We start from the raw sequence: 18,776 nt of genomic DNA on the forward strand, positions 1-18,776 counted from the left end.
CAGAGGCTTGGCAGCACTTTAGGCTGCCCTGGTTATGGTTTCTCCTCGGCAGGCTGCTCCAGACTGCCATCATATCCCTCTCCACTGAGGCATCACAAGCTGCTTCACAGCCAACCGGAGGGGCAAGTAGGCCTTCTGGTGACTATGAAAGGGATATTCCAAGATCACAGGTTTGGCTATACAATTTCCCATTTTGACGTTTGAAGTCAGTCTTGGTGAAAGAACCTGGAACGAGTTGAACATTTAGTGCAGGCATCAGCATATTGCAATCACCAGACCCACTGTACATTACATGAATACTTGCTTAACACTACATTTGCCCTGTAAAGATACCCATAATGAGAGTTTTTCAGCCCTGCTAATGACAACAGGCCTTGTGAAGAAAGCTGACTGTACCACTGCAGTAATTTAGCCCAAGGGAACCTGTAGAAACAAATTAAGCAACATATACCAGAGATTTGCCTTCTTTTTTCTCCTATTCACCCCAGCCAAGAAGGTTATGCAAAATACCTTTCATTTCATTAAAGACAATTTAAGTCATTAATGTCCAGCTGATACTGTAGTGTTAATTCTGCTCTGCAGAGGTGAAAAAATGGCCGGTGACCTGAATTTTTTAAGCTGCATAGAAACAGCATGGTGCCATTACAATGCTACAGCTATGGTTAGCTCCATCTCTAGGTATAATCAGGCCATTCCTTCAGACAAAAATTAGAAAAGGTCAAACTTAAAAGCAAGGTCATAAGCAGAGCATTGGGAAGAACAGCAAAGGACTCTTCATTTTGAAACTTTTGATATTTCATGATCATAGTGGCTGGAGCTTTTTTAATTAAAAAAAATATTAAGAGCAAGTCAGGTGAGAAGCTTCTCTTAGATGAAATGTCAGACAGACTCAATGAGTATAACAGAAGGTAAGCACGCAGAGGAGGAATTAGTACAGTGACTAGAGCTGGAAGTTTGGAGAAGAGGATGATAGCAGAGGACCACGTTCTGTATGACCAAGCCCATGAAGGAATTTTAATTGTTTTTTAACAAGATACCTAAATAAAAAATTAGGGGTTTGGTGTCACCACATTAATTCAGCTTCATTTTTCTTATGAATGAGTGAGGTGAGATTCAGCTTCACTGACAGGAATTTGGTTTTATTGTTTTGATGACCGTAAAGGTCTCATGGAAGAATTAGAACAGCTGAGGAAAAGAAGGATCCATTGCCTAAAAAAAAAAATTAATTATCCAGACTGTGCTATCTAATTAGACATGATCAAGCTGATACCTCATAGCAGCTGTGCATAAAGACTTCCCATTTATAGAATCCTCACAATCTGACTAAAATGAAAGATGATATGATCCAGAGGCAGTTTTTAGGGTTATTATATTAAATGAAGCAAAATAGTACCAAAATTATTGGTACTATTGTGGATTTGTAGGACATATTCAGCTACAGCTGAAGTGAGAGAACAGTGCTGTACAACAGGGAGCTTGTGCTGAATGCTCTCCCAAGAGAAATCATGACATTTAATACAAATATTGCCTCATGTATATGTGCATGCACGTGTGTTTATTATAGCCAGGCTTATTGTTTTCTGCCTAACACAAGGCAAGAATGCTGAAGAGGTGCTCCTAAAATATTGATTTAAGGTTTTAAATATTACTTGAAGCCTAATTGCACTATTCACTTGAGAATTTACAAACAGGAGCAATAATTGATCTTTTTCAAGTTCTCAGGGATAACCATGAAAACTGGATCTGTATTAATTAAGTCACAGCAGAACCTTGTTATCTGCATTCAGGTGAGTGATTTGCAGCTGCACCATCACCCCTTGTAAGGGGAAGCAAACACTGCCATTTAATGCCTTAGTATTCAGTGCTAAGTCCAGGGCTAACGTATGCTGAGACTGTATGGATCAGTGTTGCCGTAAGAATTACTGTGTTTTATAATTCATAACAATATATCTTTTAGATCACAACACTGCTGAATCAAACAGCAGAGACTTAAAAAGCAAGTCATGCCACCCTTAACAGTAGCTGGCACTGGAAATAATATACTGAGCACTTGCAGAGCAACAGAGTTATGAATTTCAAGACAAAACAAGCACATCTTGCGTTACGTATGTTTGGCTCTTTAATGTAGGATTTTATAGGTTGCTAAGCCTGAACATTCATCTTGATTTAAGTCTTGAATTGTTCGAAGTACCACACAAACACATTTGAATGTTTGGCTGGTGGCACTAAGGTAAATTGTCCCAGCAGTCTCACAACTGCCCACATTGCACATTCATCGTTTGTTTTCCAACAGCCCATTTTCTCTTGATTTGGTCCTTGAGCAACATTGTGAAAGGAATTATCACAGACTGATGCAACTCATCTTCTAAAGCCTATCAAACTCCAGTGTATTTAGATTTCACAGGCACATTTTTGGGTGGGGGACACACATGACCACTGTCCTGAAAGTGGATATTTTCTTGTCGTCCCGTGTCCCCGCCCCCCCAAAAAAAGTCCATGCTAGACTTCTGGGTTTGAAAACAGAAGGACCAGTAGAGGTGCCTGGGGATAGCTTAGTTCACAATTAGCCACTGCAAAATTCCTGTAAAAACCCAAATACCAGTGCAACATTCTTTGCATCTGACTTGCAGGTCAGCCTAAGTGGCAGTGTTTAGAACCCTTGATGATTCCCAGGGGGATGGATTCAGTGTGATTAAACATAGATGAGACATAAATGTAGATGAAAGCCAGGCAATAAGCTGATATATATGCTGCTTTAGTAACTGCAATAGGACCACATGGATTTATAGTAACCAAGAACCAGGTCCTTAAAGGGTGAGATTTATCCAAGTCCCAGGTCTGGTCCGAAGAAGGAGCTCATTTCAGAGTCAGATGTCTCTTCTGAATTTCCTGAAAATTCTTATTTTTTCAGCAATACACAAATACACTCAGAATTGTACAGTTCATCACCTTCAAAGCAACAGAATTAGTGTAGCTTGCAGACGGTGTTTTAAAGAAAGTATTCTATCTGCCATCTGGACACACAGCTGCAACATAGAGGCACCTGGATGTGTTATGGAGCCATGCTTATATCACGACATGCCCGGGAACTATAAGGGAGGTGTTACCTATACAGGAGAGCAGCTGCACCTCAGAAAGGAAAACTCTGAGATACAGCAAAGAAATGGAAGTGCCATCTCCATCTATCCAAAAAATGCAATTAATGGGATCCCAAATAACACAGCTTAGATACAACAGCAAAATCCCCAGAGTAAGACAGCCAAAGAAAACACTGTTAAGGACGGCTGGAAGGCATAGAAACTGGCAGTTATATTGTAGTTTAAAAGAGAATCCTTTTCCACATCTTTTTGATGTAGCAGAGGTTGCCTTCCCCAGTGGATGGGAAGGCTGTTTCTGCTCACCCATGGGCAGCTGGGTGCATGCCGGACCCCAAGCCTCCCACCACTGCTGTCCCCGGCTGCCTGCAAAATCCACAGAGAGACGCCCATTTCCAAGGCTTTACGCTTTTTCCAACTGAATGTGAAATGCTAGCAAATTAGAGCACCAATATCTTACCCTCACTTTGTAGAGGTATAAATGTCAGGCAAGCTCCGAGGTAGCAGAGCAAATAAACTGAGAGCAAGCAAAACAGCAAAACCTGGGCACATCCTCATACCAGAAATGCTGTAAGAGGCAAGCACAAGGCAATCCCATGTTAAAAGATGGCACCTAACCCCCAAACAGCTGCACATATGCAAATACATATAAAACAGACAGGGAGAATCAACATTGTTTTTTCCTCAGAAAGGAAAAGGGTTTTCTGTTTGGAAGGTCAATGTGCTCTGAAGCACCCGCCACACAAGTTTTGTATAGCAATTTGAGAAAAGATGCATGAGAAAAAAACATGTTTGTCTCCTGTTGTGTCTTCTCCTTTACTCTTCTAAAGCTACCCATCCCCTTTATAATCACAAAAATAGCGACAGAAAAGTCCCCAAACCATTTTGTTCCTTTCCATCTTGTTTGATTATTAGGGGAGTATGGACTTAGAATCATTATTAAGGCTGGAAAAGACCTCTAAGATCATCGAGTCCAACCGTCAACCCAACACCACCATGCCCACTAAACCATGTCCCTAAGCGCCTCATCTACACGTCTTTTAAATACTTCCAGGGATGGGGACTCAACCACTTCCCTGGGCAGCCTGTTCCAATGTTTAACCACTCTTGCAGTAAAGAAATTTTTCCTCACGTCCAATCTAAACCTCCCCTGGCGCAACTTGAGGCCATTTCCTCTTGTCCTATCACTAGTTACTTGGGAGAAGAGACCGACACCCACCTCGCTACAACCTCCTTTCAGGTAGTTGTAGAGAGCCATGAGGTCTCCCCTCAGCCTCCTTTTCTCCAGGCTAAACAACCCCAGTTCCCTCAGCCGCTCCTCATAAGACTTCTTCTCCAGACCTCTCACCAGCCTCATTGCCCTTCTCTGGACACGCTCCAGCACCTCAACGTCCTTCTTGTAGTGAGGGGCCCAAAACTGAACACAGCATTCGAGGTGCGGCCTCACCAGGGCCGAGTACAGGGGCACGATCACTTCCCTACTCCTGCTGGCCACACTATTTCTGATACAGGCCAGGATGCCATTGGCCTTCTCGGCCGCCTGGGCACACTGCCGGCTCATGTTCAGCCAGCTGTCAACCATCACCCCCAGGTCCTTTTCCGCCAGGCAGCTTTCCAGCCACTCTTCCCCAAGCCTGTAGCGCTGCATGGGGTTGTTGTGGCCGAAGTGCAGGACCTGGCACTTGGCCTTGTTGAATCTCATACAGTTGGCCTGGGCCCATCGATCCAGCCTGTCCAGGTCCCTCTGCAGAGCCTTTCTTCCCTTGAGCAGATCAACACTCCCGCCCAACTTGGTGTCATCTGCAAATCTACTGAGGGTGCACTCAATCCCCTCATCCAGATCATTGATAAAGATATTGAACAAGACCGGCCCCAAAACTGAGCCCTGGGGAACACCGCTCGTGACCGGCCGCCAACTGGATTTCACTCCATTCACCACAACTCTCTGGGCCCAGCCGTCCAGCCGGTTTTTGACCCAGCGCAGAGTACACCTGTCTAAGCCGTGAGCCGCCAGCTTCTCTAGGAGAATGCTGTGGGAGACAGTGTCAAAGGCCTTGCTGAAGTCCAGATAGACCACATCCACAGCCTTTCCCTCATCCACTAGGCGGGTCACCTGGTCATAGAAGGAGATCAGGTTGGTCAAGCAGGACCTGCCTCTCATGAATCCGTGCTGGCTGGGCCTGATCCCCTGGTTGTCTTGCACATGCCTTGTGAGCGCCCTCAAGATGAACCGCTCCATAATATTCCCCGGCACCGAGGTCAGGCTGACAGGCCTGTAGTTCCCCGGATCCTCCTTCCGGCCCTTCTTGTAGATGGGCATCACATTGGCAAGCCTCCAGTCGTCCGGGACCTCCCCCGTTAACCAGGACTGCTGATAGATGATGGAGAGCGGCTTGGCAAGGTCCTCCGCCAGCTCCCTCAGCACTCTCGGGTGGATCCCATCTGGCCCCATAGTCTTGTGAGCATCCAGGTGGCGTAGCAGGTTGTTAACTGCTTCCTCTTGGATTATGGGGGGTTTATCCTGCTTGCCATCCCTGTCTTCCAGCTCAGGGGGCCGAGTACCCTGAGGATAACTGGTCTGCCTGTTAAAGACTGAGGCAAAGAAGGCATTGAGTACCTCAGCCTTTTCCTCATCCTCGGTGACAATGTTCCCCCCCGCATCCAATAAAGGATGGAGATTCTCCTTGGCTCTCTTCTTGTCATTAATATATTTGTAAAAACTTTTTTTGTTGTCTCTAACGACAGCGGCCAGATTGCGTTCTAGCTGGGCTTTTGCCTTCCTCATTTCCTCTCTGCACGACCTAACGAGATCCCTGTACTCTTCTTGAGCCGCCTGCCCCTTCTTCCACAAGTGGTAAACTCTCCTTTTTTTTTTTTCCTGAGTCCCAGCAAGAGCTCCCCGTTCAGCCAGGCCCGTCGTCTTCCCCGCCCATTCTTCTTACGGAGTATGGGGACAGCCTGCTCCTGCGCCTTTAAGACTTCCTTCTTGAAGATCGTCCAGCCTTCCTGGACCCCTTTGCCCTTCAGGACTGTCTCCCAAGGGACTCTCTCAACCAGCGTCCTGAACAGGCCAAAGTCCGCCCTCCGGAAGTCCATGGTTGTGGTTTTGCTGGCCCCCCTCCTTACTTCACCAAGAATCGAGAATTCTATCATTTCATGGTCGCTAAGCCCAAGACGGCCTCCGACCACCACATCTCCCACCAGTCCTTCTCTGTTTGTAAACAGCAGGTCGAGCGAGGCACCTCCCCTGGTAGGCTCACTTACCAGCTGTGTCAGGAAGTTGTCTTCCACACACTCCAGGAACCTCCTAGACTGCTTCCTCTCTGCCGTGTTGTATTTCCAGCAGACGTCCGGGAAGTTGAAGTCCCCCACGAGAACAAGGGCTAGCGATTGAGAGACTTCTGCCAGCCGCTTCTAGAACGCTTCATCCGCCCCTTCATCCTGGTTGGGTGGTCTATAACAGACTCCCAGCAGGATATCTGCCTCATTGGCCTTCCCCCTCATCCTTACCCATAAACACTCAACCGTACCATCATCACAATCGTTGAGCTCTAGACAGTCGAAACACTCCCTAACATACAGGGCCACCCCACCGCCTCTCCTTCCTCACCTGTCCCTTCTGAAGAGTTTATAGCCATCCATTGCAGCACTCCAGTCATGAGAGTCACCCCACCATGTTTCTGTGATGGCGACTAAGGCATATCTCTCCCGCTGCACAATGGCTTCCAGCTCCTCCTGTTTGCTGCCCATGCTGCGTGCATTGGTGTAGATGCACTTGAGCTGGGCTATCGATTTCACCCCCAGCATTAGCATGCTACCCCTAGGCTCATCTCTAGTGAGCCTGGTTTTATCCCCTTCCCGCTTCGAAACTAGTTTAAAGCCCTCTCAATGAGCCCTGCCAATTCCTGAGAGATGATCCTTTTCCCCCTGTGAGACAGGTGGACTCCATCTGTCGCCAGCAGGCCCGGTGCCGTGTAAACCTCCCCATGATCAAAAAAGCCAAAATTCCGCTGATGGCACCAGCCCGAGCCACGTGTTGATCAGGTGTGTTTTCCTGTTCCTTTCAGTATCCTTCCCTGCAACTGTAGGGGTTGAGGAAAACACTACCTGTGCTCCTGACCCTTCAACCAGTCGCCCCAGTGCCCTGAAGTCCCTTTTGATCACTTCTGGACTTCTCTCTGCAACCTCATCACTGCCAGCCTGTATAACCAATAGCGGGTAGTAGTTGGAAGGCCGTACCAGACCAGGGAGTTTCATAGTAATGTCTCTGACCCGGGCCCCAGGGAGGCAGCAGACTTCCCTGTGGGATGGGTCTGGTCGGCATATTGGGCCCTCTGTTCCCCTCAGAAGGGAATCGCCTATGACAGTTACCCTCCTTTTTTTCTTAGCAGAGGCAGTCGTAATGCGTGGGGCTGACTGCCTCACCCTAGGCAACCCCCTGGATGGACCTTCGTCTACATCCTCATTTGCCTGGCCCTCAAGTTCCAGGGCCCCATATCTGTTGTGTAAGGCCAACCGGGAAGGTGAGGGAGGCCAGGCAGGGGTTCGCCTGGCACCCCGAGCAGGGACCTGTTTCCATTCCCCCCCGTCGCTTAGGTCCCCTCCTTCTGCCTGGTGGCAAGAAGGCAGGGGATCCTCTGCTTCTCGTGGAGCCTCCATCTGCTGCCTTTGCCTCAGGGATGGTAGGGTGTGGCTTCACCAGTCTCTCTCTCTCTCACACTTCCTGATACTCCTTAACCTTTCCACTTCCTCCTTCAGCTCTGCCACCAGGCCAAGCAGATCATCCACCTGGTCACACTGCACACAGGTGTTGTCTCTGCTGCCCTCCAAGTACAAGTGACAGGCTCAGGCACTCCCTGCAGCCAGAGACCTGGACAGCTGTATGAGGCCTCCATCTGGGTCACCACATTCCTTCTGGCGACGGCTTTCGGCCGAGTGGAAACCATAGCTAGGTCCTCTTCTGGGAGGGCGACAACTACTAGTTGAGTTGGCCTCTAGAGCCAGGAGGGGGACTGCACCCTGCCCGCTCGCCTTCCCTGAACACCCTGCCTGCACGAACTGCTGTGGCACACCCTTCTGACATGCCACATCCTGTTCATCGCACTCCGAGTCACTCGCGTTCCCTGGGGGCTGCTCTTGTATGTGAGGGGGTTTGGCCGCCGTCCCTTTTGTCCCCGTCCACGCTGAGTCAGAGCTGCCGCTCGTCAGGAGCTCCCTCCTCCGGCTCGGGGAGGGCGGGGCTGGGGCGCCCTCTCACCCCCTGCGCTTTTGCCTTCGCGGGTTTTGCCGTGGTTTTGCCGCTTCAGGAAGGGTCCCCCGGCGCGATCCTCCGCTCCGGAGCACTTCGCCTCGGTGGCTTCCAGTAGTCAGTGCTTATGGTGGTGCTGTCAGATTTTGCAAGCGGCTGTTGAAGAAGTTCCCCCTCCTTTCCCTGATTATGTACACATACAAAAAGGTTCAGCCAAGTTTAGCTTGCGCATTTAACTGTTCTAGTAAGGAGGATACAGATCACCTGATTTTTTTGCAGAGTACATTGTCTGCACAAACAGATGTATGGAGTAATAATCCTTGTATTACAAAAAAAGCACCTGATCTGACCATATTAGAGCTTTAGTAATGCAGTAATTCAAGCAGATGACAAACTCGTCTCTAAAAGGTTTGATTAATTGGGGCACTGCTATTTTGTCTGAGTCCATGAATCATAGATATGATTACCTATTTGTATAACTATGTAGTTAATCATCCCAAAACATTCAATGTGGAAGCTTGCTTTTCATCTGGAACAGGCTATTGCGGTCTTTTTTTCATTGAACACGGAGCATGAAGACATGATAGCTTATTAGATTGGACTATGGAGACAAGGCATGCAGGTCAGTTTGATACCAGGCCCTGTGACAAGCCGTGACTACAGCTAATAAAGTACTCCTGGTTCTCCACTCTGCTGTAAATTATATGCACAAATCTTTAGCCCACAAAATACTATTACACAAATGCATGTTGGGTGAATAGCCAGACAGTTTTATGGAAATCAGTACATCAAATAGATGAATGAAGGCATAACAGAATCTTTTCGTCCAAGATGTTTTCAGCATCTGATAATCCTGTCTAGCCAAGGGTATTAGGAAGGATTAAATATGGAAATAGATGAACCTGAATTATTCTGTGACCCTATGATAACAAATCAGTGGGGTGCTCAAGGGCGAGCTATCCAAGCAGAGTTTACCTTCACATCAATATAACATGAATTAACTTTTTTCCTATTTATCACTAGATAAGTGCTATTGGATTTTGATTTGTGTGAAAGATTACGCTTTATTTACCAGTCAAAAGTAATAACTTTTCTTTCTGTTATGAAACAACAGCTCCTAAGCACCCTCCCAGCCCCCAACTATTCTCAGATTAGGAAGTCCCTGAGATTAATCCAGTGTCTGTGTATTTAGTAATAAATTTATTTTTCATGAACTTGCCTAGTCTCCCTTTGGGCTGATGAAAATGTTCAACACCCACCCCAGCATCCTGTGGCAAGGAGCTCTGTGGTCTAACTACACAGTGGGTGAAACCCCCCCTTCTTTTGTTTGCTCTGAACATGCCTCCAGCAAGATTCAGCTGATGCCTCCTCCTTCTTGTGGGCCACCAGTTGCAGTCCAGCCTTTCCACGCCACTCATGGTTTCACAGCCGTCTATCATACCTCCTCATATCAACTGCTTTTCCAGCCTGAAGAATCCTGCCTTAGTCTTTCCTGAAGTGGAAGTTAGCTGCAACTTTACTCATCCTTGTTGCCCTTATCCGAGTCTTTTTCAGATCTGTCACATCCTCCTTAAGACTGCCTAACCAAACTGCACTCAGTACTCGAGATGCAGACGCTGCTTAGATGAACACAGTGATTCCTCATGATCCCTACTGTGATTCGCTTTTTTGACCACCGAAGCAAATGAATTTTATTGCTCCATTATTTACAGTTTGTTTCAGTGGTGATGTTAACAGTCATTAGAGGATTGAAAGGTAGACTGTCCTGGTTTCGGCAGGGATAGAGTTAATTTCCTTTCTAGTAGCTGGTACAGTGCTGTGTTTTGGATTTAGGATGAGAACAAAGTTGATAAGGCACCGATGTTTTAGTTGTTGCTAGGTAATGCTTACACTAGCCAAGGACTTTTCAGCTTCCCATGTTCTACCGACTGAGAAGGCTGGAGGTGCACAAGAAGCTGGGAGGGGGCAAAGCCAAACTGGCCAAAGGGACATTCCATACCATGTGACGTCATGCTCAGTACATAAACTGGGGAAAGCTGGCCGGGGGGGGGCCGCTGCTCAGGGACTGGCTGGGCATCGGTCGGCGGGTGGTGAGCAATTGTACTGTGCATCACTTGCTTTGTGTATTATTATTATTATCATATTATTATTATTAACATTTTATTTCAATTATTAAACTGTTTTTATCTCAACCCACGAGTTTTTCTCACTTGTGCTCTTCCAGTTCTCTCCCCCATCCCACCGGGGGCGGAGGGGGAGTGAGCGAGCGGCTGCGTGGTGCTCAGTTGCCGACTGAGGTTAAATCACGACAGTCCTTTTTGGTGCCCAACGTGGGGCTCGAAGGGTTTGAGATAACAACAGATTAACCGGAGTGTATTAAGGAACTTATATCTGTTAGTAGTTGTGGGTCACAATGTTGGTATCTCTGTTCTCGATATCGATTTCTGTAATCTGCATCGTGCTCCTTTTTCCTGCTGTACATGTTAAAGACTGGTGTTGGTTTTTGCAGTTTGCTGTGGTCTGCAGTGATTAGTGATGTCTCGCTTGTGAGGTTTGTTTTTAGAACATTGACCTTGACCATAGTGTGGTATGTAAACTTCGCAATGAAGCCGTTACTGTACCACGGAGATCATTTCGTGGAGACAACTAGCAATTGCAGTGACTTTTCTGAGAGGTTTTTTATGGAGGAAATACAGAATGGCAGTGTCACTACCTTCTTCTATGATGTTTCCTCCTTCATTACAGTAACTTTTCAGTATTTTGAACAGCCTTGGGTAGTTAAGATACTTCTATTGGTACTTCTTGGGAATATTGTTTCGGTTTTGTCTAAAGCTGGTAAGCAATTTAAGAATATCATCCAGAGATCTGCCCCAAGGCTGAATAGTTATGAGTGGCAGGGTGTGTGGGACAAGATGGGCAAGTACCTAGGCCAATGGGCACCCCCAGTGTTTTGGAACTTCACCCCTGAGCAAGTGCAGAATCCTGAAAAGTTAGTAGAATATTTGGACAAAGTATGCTGTCACCCTGGCAACTCCAGAGAGATGCAGATCATTGCAACGTGCTGGGGCCTGGCCCATGCCTACCGAGCCCTGTTCAACACCATTCAGTACCCTCAAAGGGAAGAGAAGGTCTCTGGCTCTGACAGTAAAACGACACGCACCGCGGCCACTCCGACCTCAGCGACATGCCGTGCAGCCACTCAGACCCCGGCGACACACTCTGCGACCACTCCGACCCCAGCAACATGCTCTGCAGCTACTCAGACCCCAGCAACAGGCCCTGCGGCCACTCCGACCCTAGCGACAGGCCCTGCGGCCACTCAGACCCCGGTGACATACTCTGCAGCTACTCAGACTCCGGCAACAGGCCCTGCGGCCACTCCAACCCTAGCGACAGGCCCCGCGGCCACTCAGACCCCGGTGACATGCACTGCGGCCACTCAGACTCCAGCAACAGGCCCTGCGGCCACTCAGACCCCAGCGACACGCCCTGTGGCTGAACCAAAGAACCAGCCTGTGCCGGTATCAGTCGCCCCTGTACACAAGAAGAAATCTTGGAAGCGGAAGTCGGCTCATTTAGTAAGGGAGGAAGAAGCTTCTTCTAGAAGGGAGCCAGAGGAGGAAGTGGATGAGGCAGACTACCCTGGAGAAGGGCCATCACGAGAACAGGACGAGGAGAGCCGGCCGCTGATCGGGGAGGAAGAAGAGGAAGAACTCATAAACGAGGCAGTGACCACCCGATCTCTATCCCTGAGTGAGCTGCGAGATATACGAAAAGATTTCAGCCGTCGTCCAGGAGAGCATATTGTCACCTGGCTGCTCCGATGCTGGGATAATGGGGCCAGTAGCCTAGAATTAGAGGGTAAAAAAGCCAAGCAGCTGGGATCCCTTTCCAGGGAAGGGGGCATTGACAAAGCAATTGGAAAAGGGACACGAGTCCTCAGCCTTTGGAGGCGACTCTTGTCAAGCGTGAAGGAAAGGTATCCCTTTAAGGAAGATGTCATATGTCACCCAGGCAAGTGGGCCACCATGGAGAAGGGTATCCAGTTTCTGAGAGAATTAGCTGTGCTGGAGGTGATTTATGGTGACCTGAACAATGAACAACTATCTAAAGATCCAGATGAAGTCACGCAACCGCTGAGTGCTGCTGTGCCAGACATGCTAGAGCTTCAATACGAACTGGAGTCAAAGGCAGCCAAGTGGTATGCCACAGTAGATATTGCTAATGCGTTTTTCTCAATCCCTTTGGCAGCAGAGTGCAGGCCACAATTTGCTTTCACTTGGAGGGGCGTCCAGTACACCTGGAACCGACTGCCCCAGGGGTGGAAACACAGCCCCACCATTTGCCATGGACTGATCCAGACTGCACTGGAACAGGGTGGAGCTCCAGAACACCTGCAATGCATTGATGACATCATTGTGTGGGGCAACACAGCAGGAGAAGTTTTTGAAAAAGGGAAGGAAATAGTCCAAATCCTGCTGAAGGCCGGTTTTGCCATAAAACAAGGTAAGGTCAAGGGACCTGCACAGGAGATCCAATTCTTAGGAATAAAATGGCAAGATGGACGTCGTCAGATCCCAATGGATGTGATCAACAAAATAACAGCCATGTCTCCACCAACTAGCAAAAAGGAAACACAAGCTTTCTTAGGCGTCGTGGGTTTTTGGAGAATGCATATTCCAAATTACAGTCTGATCGTAAGCCCTCTCTATCAAGTGACCCAGAAGAAGAACGATTTCAAATGGGGCCCTGAGCAACGACAAGCTTTTGAACAAATTAAAGAGGAGATAGTTCATGCAGTAGCCCTGGGGCCAGTCCGGGCAGGGCAAGAGGTAAAAAATGTGCTCTACACCGCAGCCGGGGAGAATGGCCCTACCTGGAGCCTCTGGCAGAAAGCACCAGGGGAGACTTGAGGTCGACCCCTAGGGTTTTGGAGTCGGGGATACAGAGGATCCGAGGCCCGCTATACTCCAACTGAAAAAGAGATATTAGCAGCATATGAAGGGGTTCGAGCTGCTTCGGAAGTGATTGGCACTGAAGCACAGCTCCTCCTGGCACCCTGACTGCCGGTGCTGGGCTGGATGTTCAGAGGGAGGGTCCCCTGTCCACATCATGCAACTGATGCTACGTGGAGTAAGTGGGTCGCACTGATCACACAACAGGCTCGAATAGGAAACCCCAGTCTCCCAGGAATCCTGGAAGTGATCATGGATTGGCCAGAGGGCAAAGATTTTGGAATATCGCCAGAGGAGGAGGTGACGCGTGCTGAGGAGGCCCCAATGTATAATGAACTACCAGAAAATGAGAAGCAATATGCCCTGTTCACTGATGGGTCCTGTCGTCTTGTGGGAAAGCATCGGAGGTGGAAAGCTGCTGTATGGAGTCCCATGCGACAAGTTGCAGAAACTGCTGAAGGAGAAGGTGAATCGAGCCAATTTGCAGAAGTAAAGGCCATCCAGCTGGCTTTAGACATTGCTGACCGAGAAAAGCGGCCAGTGCTCTGTCTCTAGACTGACTCATGGATGGTGGCAAATGCCCTGTGGGGGTGGTTGCAGCAATGGAAGCAGAGCAACTGGCAGCACAGAGGCAAACCCATCTGGGCTGCCGCATTGTGGCAAGATATTGCTGCCCGGGTGGAGAACCTGGTTGTAAAAGTCCGTCGCGTAGATGCTCCCGTACCCAAGAGTCGGGCCACTGAAGAACATCAAAACAACCAGCAGGTGGATCAGGCTGCTAAGATTTAAGTGGCTCAGGTGGATCTGGACTGGCAACATAAGGGTGAATGATTTCTAGCTCGGTGGGCCCATGACACCTCAGGTCACCAAGGAAGAGATGCAACATACAGATGGGCTCGTGATTGAGGGGTGGACTTGACCATGGACACTATTGTGCAGGTTATCCATGAATGCGAAACATGCGCTGCAATCAAGCAAGCCAAGCGGTTAAAGCCTCTCTGGTATGGAGGACGATGGCTGAAATATAAATATGGGGAGGCCTGGCAGATCAATTATATCACACTCCCATAAACCCGCCAAGGCAAGCGTCATGTGCTTACAATGGCGGAGGCAACCACCGGATGGCTGGAAACATATCCCGTGCCCCATGCCACCGCCCGGAACACTATCCTGGGCCTTGAAAAACAAGTCCTATGGCAACATGGCACCCTAGAAAGAATTGAGTCAGACAACGGGACTCATTTCCGAAACAACCTCATAGACCCCTGGTCCAAGGAGCATGGCATTGAGTGGGTATATCACATCCCCTATCATGCACCAGCCTCTGGGAAAATTGAACGATACAATGGACTGTTAAAGACTACGCTGAGAGCAATGGGTGCTGGGACATTCAAACATTGGGATACGCATTTAGCAAAGGCCACCTGGTTAGTCAACACTCGGGGATATGCCAATCGAGCAGGCCCTGCCCAGTCAGAACTTTTACGTACTGTAGATGGGAATAAAGTCCCTGTAGTGCACATAAAAAATATGCTGGGGAAGACGGTCTGGGTTATTCCTGCCTCGGGCAAAGGCAAACCCATCCGTGGGATTGCTTTTGCTCAAGGACCTGGGTGCACTTGGTGGATAATGCGGAAGGATGGGGAAGTCCGATGTGTACCTCAAGGGGATTTGATTTTGGGTGAGAATAGCCAATGATCTGAATTATGTGATGTTAAGTACTAATTATAGATATAATAGTTATATTAATAATACACAGATTTACTAATAATGTTATATGCCATACTAATGTTATTACAATACGAATCACCCAGACTAATGAAGAATAACTTCAGTGAAACCAAGCAAAGCACAGTGAAGATGGTACCAGAACTGACTTCAACGTGAAAGAATCCAACACCACATACCATCTCCATTTTTCCTGCCCTGGAAGATTATTATGACAGATGGAGCCCAAAGTCATGGACTAGATGAACTCACCAAACGTTTTAGAGGGATGGCCCACAGACTAAGGGAATGATATCTGTGTGTGTGTATATATATATATATATGTATTAAAAAAAAAGGGGGTATTGATTAATGAAAATGTACTGGAAAATGTGAGACTTGAGCATGACGCAGATGGTATAGAATAAGGGGTGGATATTGTCCTGGTTTCGGCAGGGATAGAGTTAATTTCCTTTCTGGTAGCTGGTACAGTGCTGTGTTTTGGATTTAGGATGAGAACAATGTTGATAACGCACCGATTTTTTAGTTGTTGCTAGGTAATGCTTACACTAGCCAAGGACTTTTTAGTTTTACATGCTCTACCGACTGAGAAGGCTGGAGGTGCACAAGAAGCTGGGAGTGGGGCACAGCCAAACTGGCCAAAGAAACGTTCCATACCATGTGACGTCATGCTCAGTACATAAACTGGGGAAAGCTGGCCGGGGGGGCCACTGCTCGGGGACTGGCTGGGCATCGGTCGGCGGGTGGTGAGCAATTGTACTGTGCATCACTTGCTTTGTGTATTATTATTATTATCATCATATTATTATTATAATTGTATTTCAATTATTAAACTGTTTTTATCTCAACCCACGAGTTTTTCTCACTTGTGCTCATCCAGTTCTCTCCCCCATCCCACCGTGGGTGGGGGGAGTGAGTGAGCGGCTGCATGGTGCTAAGTTGCCGACTGAGGTTATACTACGACATAGACATATGACAAACACATGTTTCTCAATAGCCCGGAGAATAGGCTACAGCCATTCACTGTCTCTATTCACTGCTAATTGCATATTTAATTTCAGTTAAAATAGAGAATCAGACACTTATTCTTGAAACAAGCCAATGCCAATGGAATTATTAAAATGCATTGGCCACTTTGGGAGCTTGCAGTGACTCTATATGAGCTACAAGGCTTGAGCATGTAAAAGTACATCCAGTGCATTTTATTTCTGATAACGTCTCACACTTTCTATTTTTTAATGCTGTAATTGGAGTAAGAGCAGAGGTGAATTTTATGGGGTAGCAGATACAGTGGAAAAGGAGTCCGCTCAGATTTTGGGTCAAGTGTTTTAATGAACACTGGCAAATCTTCCCATTACTGCAGGGAAATAAATGGTGATTTGCTATCAAGTAACAAACCCTCAAAAACCTTTTGCAAGATCTTCGATGACTCTGGTCAGACTACTGCCAGGTTGACGAGTAGAGCACTAGAGAAAGATGAAAGTGCTAAACCGTGGCTGGTGTCAGTACTCTCACCTGCAGCGCCTTGTCTACAGGCTAGATCTGCACCGGGGCAGGCAGAGGTTGGAAGTTCAGGAATAAGCAATTCGTTCAGGTATCACCCAGTAACATAATGCACTGTCCTCCTGGATTTGAATGCAAGCTGAGAGATGGGTTTCATGTTTTTTCTGAGTTACTAGAAAAGCAAAGCCAGAGGACTTAGACAATTGGCTAATAATAGGCTTTTGTACTCCAAGGTAAGATTTATTCTGGCTGTTTTGTCCACGTGGTATTGGACATATCTAAAATACACCCCAGCTCATGCCCTCCAATTTTTCCTTGCAAATTGTACAAGTTTTATTTTAAGCTGTTTAGGAGTTTCGGAAAGGTGATGGCTACTTGGGGAATGGGAAGCTGTTTGGTCAGACAATAATTTTGCTAATGAGGATGACACTTCCTCGACTGTGCAACCCGCACAGGAACAAGAAAATAGAATATATTTGCATAGATTGCATGGCATTAATGAGCAAAGACCGCATGCATCACGTGCTCCTCTGAATGCTGTGAGGGAGCAATGGCTCTCCCGAAGCCCTGAGCTCCTATCTGCCTGCAGCTCATTGTTCAGTCTTAATGTTTTTTTATTTCCATGGCTTGTCCTGACTCAAATATGCTTATTTGAAGGTGAAGGTGCTCAGGTATGTCAGGCCATATTGGCTGGGCTGAATCTGTGTGATCAACCGAACAGTGTATTTACATCTGCGTCTCCCAGTGAAACAGAACACCTGGAGCATTTGTTACCATAAGTCGGCAGATGAAAAACTCTCTAAGACTCAATTTGGAGTTTTAGAAAGCAGGCATTCTTTATTGTGGCGCCGGGCGCACAGGGGATCATTCCAACCTAATGTGCATGCCGAGTTGCTCAACTCCAGAAGTTATATACAATTAGAATATACATATTAATTAGATTTCCTAGTAATGCTTAACATATTCATGTTACTTCCTGGAACTCATCAACATATGTAAAAGTCTTTAACGCATGCGCTCTTATGTTCATTGGTGGTCTCTCAGGGTCCTCTGGTGGTCGTCAATAGTCTTCCTCACTGTGTCCTTTTGCTCACCTCTTCAATTTGGCGTCCTTCAGTCTGAGTCATTCTTGTCTTCCTTAAAGGTTAACTTTAAAGGTTAATTATTGATGTATGGTTTGCCCTTGTTCTCTCCTATTACTGTTACAGGGTGTTACATATACTTCTGAACACTGATGTTATCATTCTCTCCTATTCTTTGAGGATCTGGAGCTATACTTCTAAGCACTGATGTTATCACTCCCTCCTATTCTTTTGAGAACCTGGAACTATACTTCTGAGTGCTGACGTTATCACATTTACTATTGCATTTTACCAAGAAGCAAACCCAGTCCCTCCCTTCCCATGCCTCCTGAGGCAATTCCCCTCTCAGGTGAACGAAACACCCCCCTGTTCTTAGGTTTTCTCACTTTCCCATTGACTCTCCCCAAAATACATTTCCCTTTTCACACCACAGGCCCCCTGTTCAGAGCCATCCTGTAAAATTCAACCCCGCATTTGGGTCCCTTCCAGCTGATCAGCTCCTTCTGCAGTTTTTGCCACCCCTACCGCTCTCCTCTCCAACAGCACAGGAGTCAAATTCTCCCTCTCTCCCAAGAGCTGCAGATTTTATTCCAGCTGCCCTCATTTCTGGGCAAGTTTGCTAGCTATTAATGATTATATGAAAATTGGGTATCCCACCATTTTAAAGGAGAAATGGAAGCTTTGTTGATTGATACTGATCCAAATTAAAGCTCACATTTACTATTTTGTATTGTAAAATCATTTACACTTTATTCACACTGAAACATGGACAAATGTAAAAAGCTGAAATGGGTGAGGTCCCCAGCTCTAAGTACTGGGGAATAAAGCTTCCTGAAGTGAAGCAGCCCTGACTTTTGACATGTGGGATCTCTGCAACAGAAATCAATAAACTTTCCTCTCTTTAGTTTAATTCAATAATTAGCTTTTTCAAAGCTGAAAAATTGACTTAAAAGCCAGGAACACTTCCCCTTTCTGCTCATCTATGAACAAAAAGTATATGCAAGTTTTGGGGGCCTTTTGGTCCTAAAAAAGAGAACTTGATAATTATAAAAAAAAATCCTACTCAAATCCTTAATTCTAGATAAAACTTTTTTTCATTTAGTAAATGACTTTCTATAGATTTCAGTGTTGATATAGATTTTCTTTGGGATCCAGCATATTTAGC

The sequence above is a fragment of the Aptenodytes patagonicus genome, chromosome W (genome assembly GCF_965638725.1).
Source record: "Aptenodytes patagonicus chromosome W, bAptPat1.pri.cur, whole genome shotgun sequence".
Taxonomy (NCBI): Eukaryota; Metazoa; Chordata; class Aves; order Sphenisciformes; family Spheniscidae; genus Aptenodytes; species Aptenodytes patagonicus.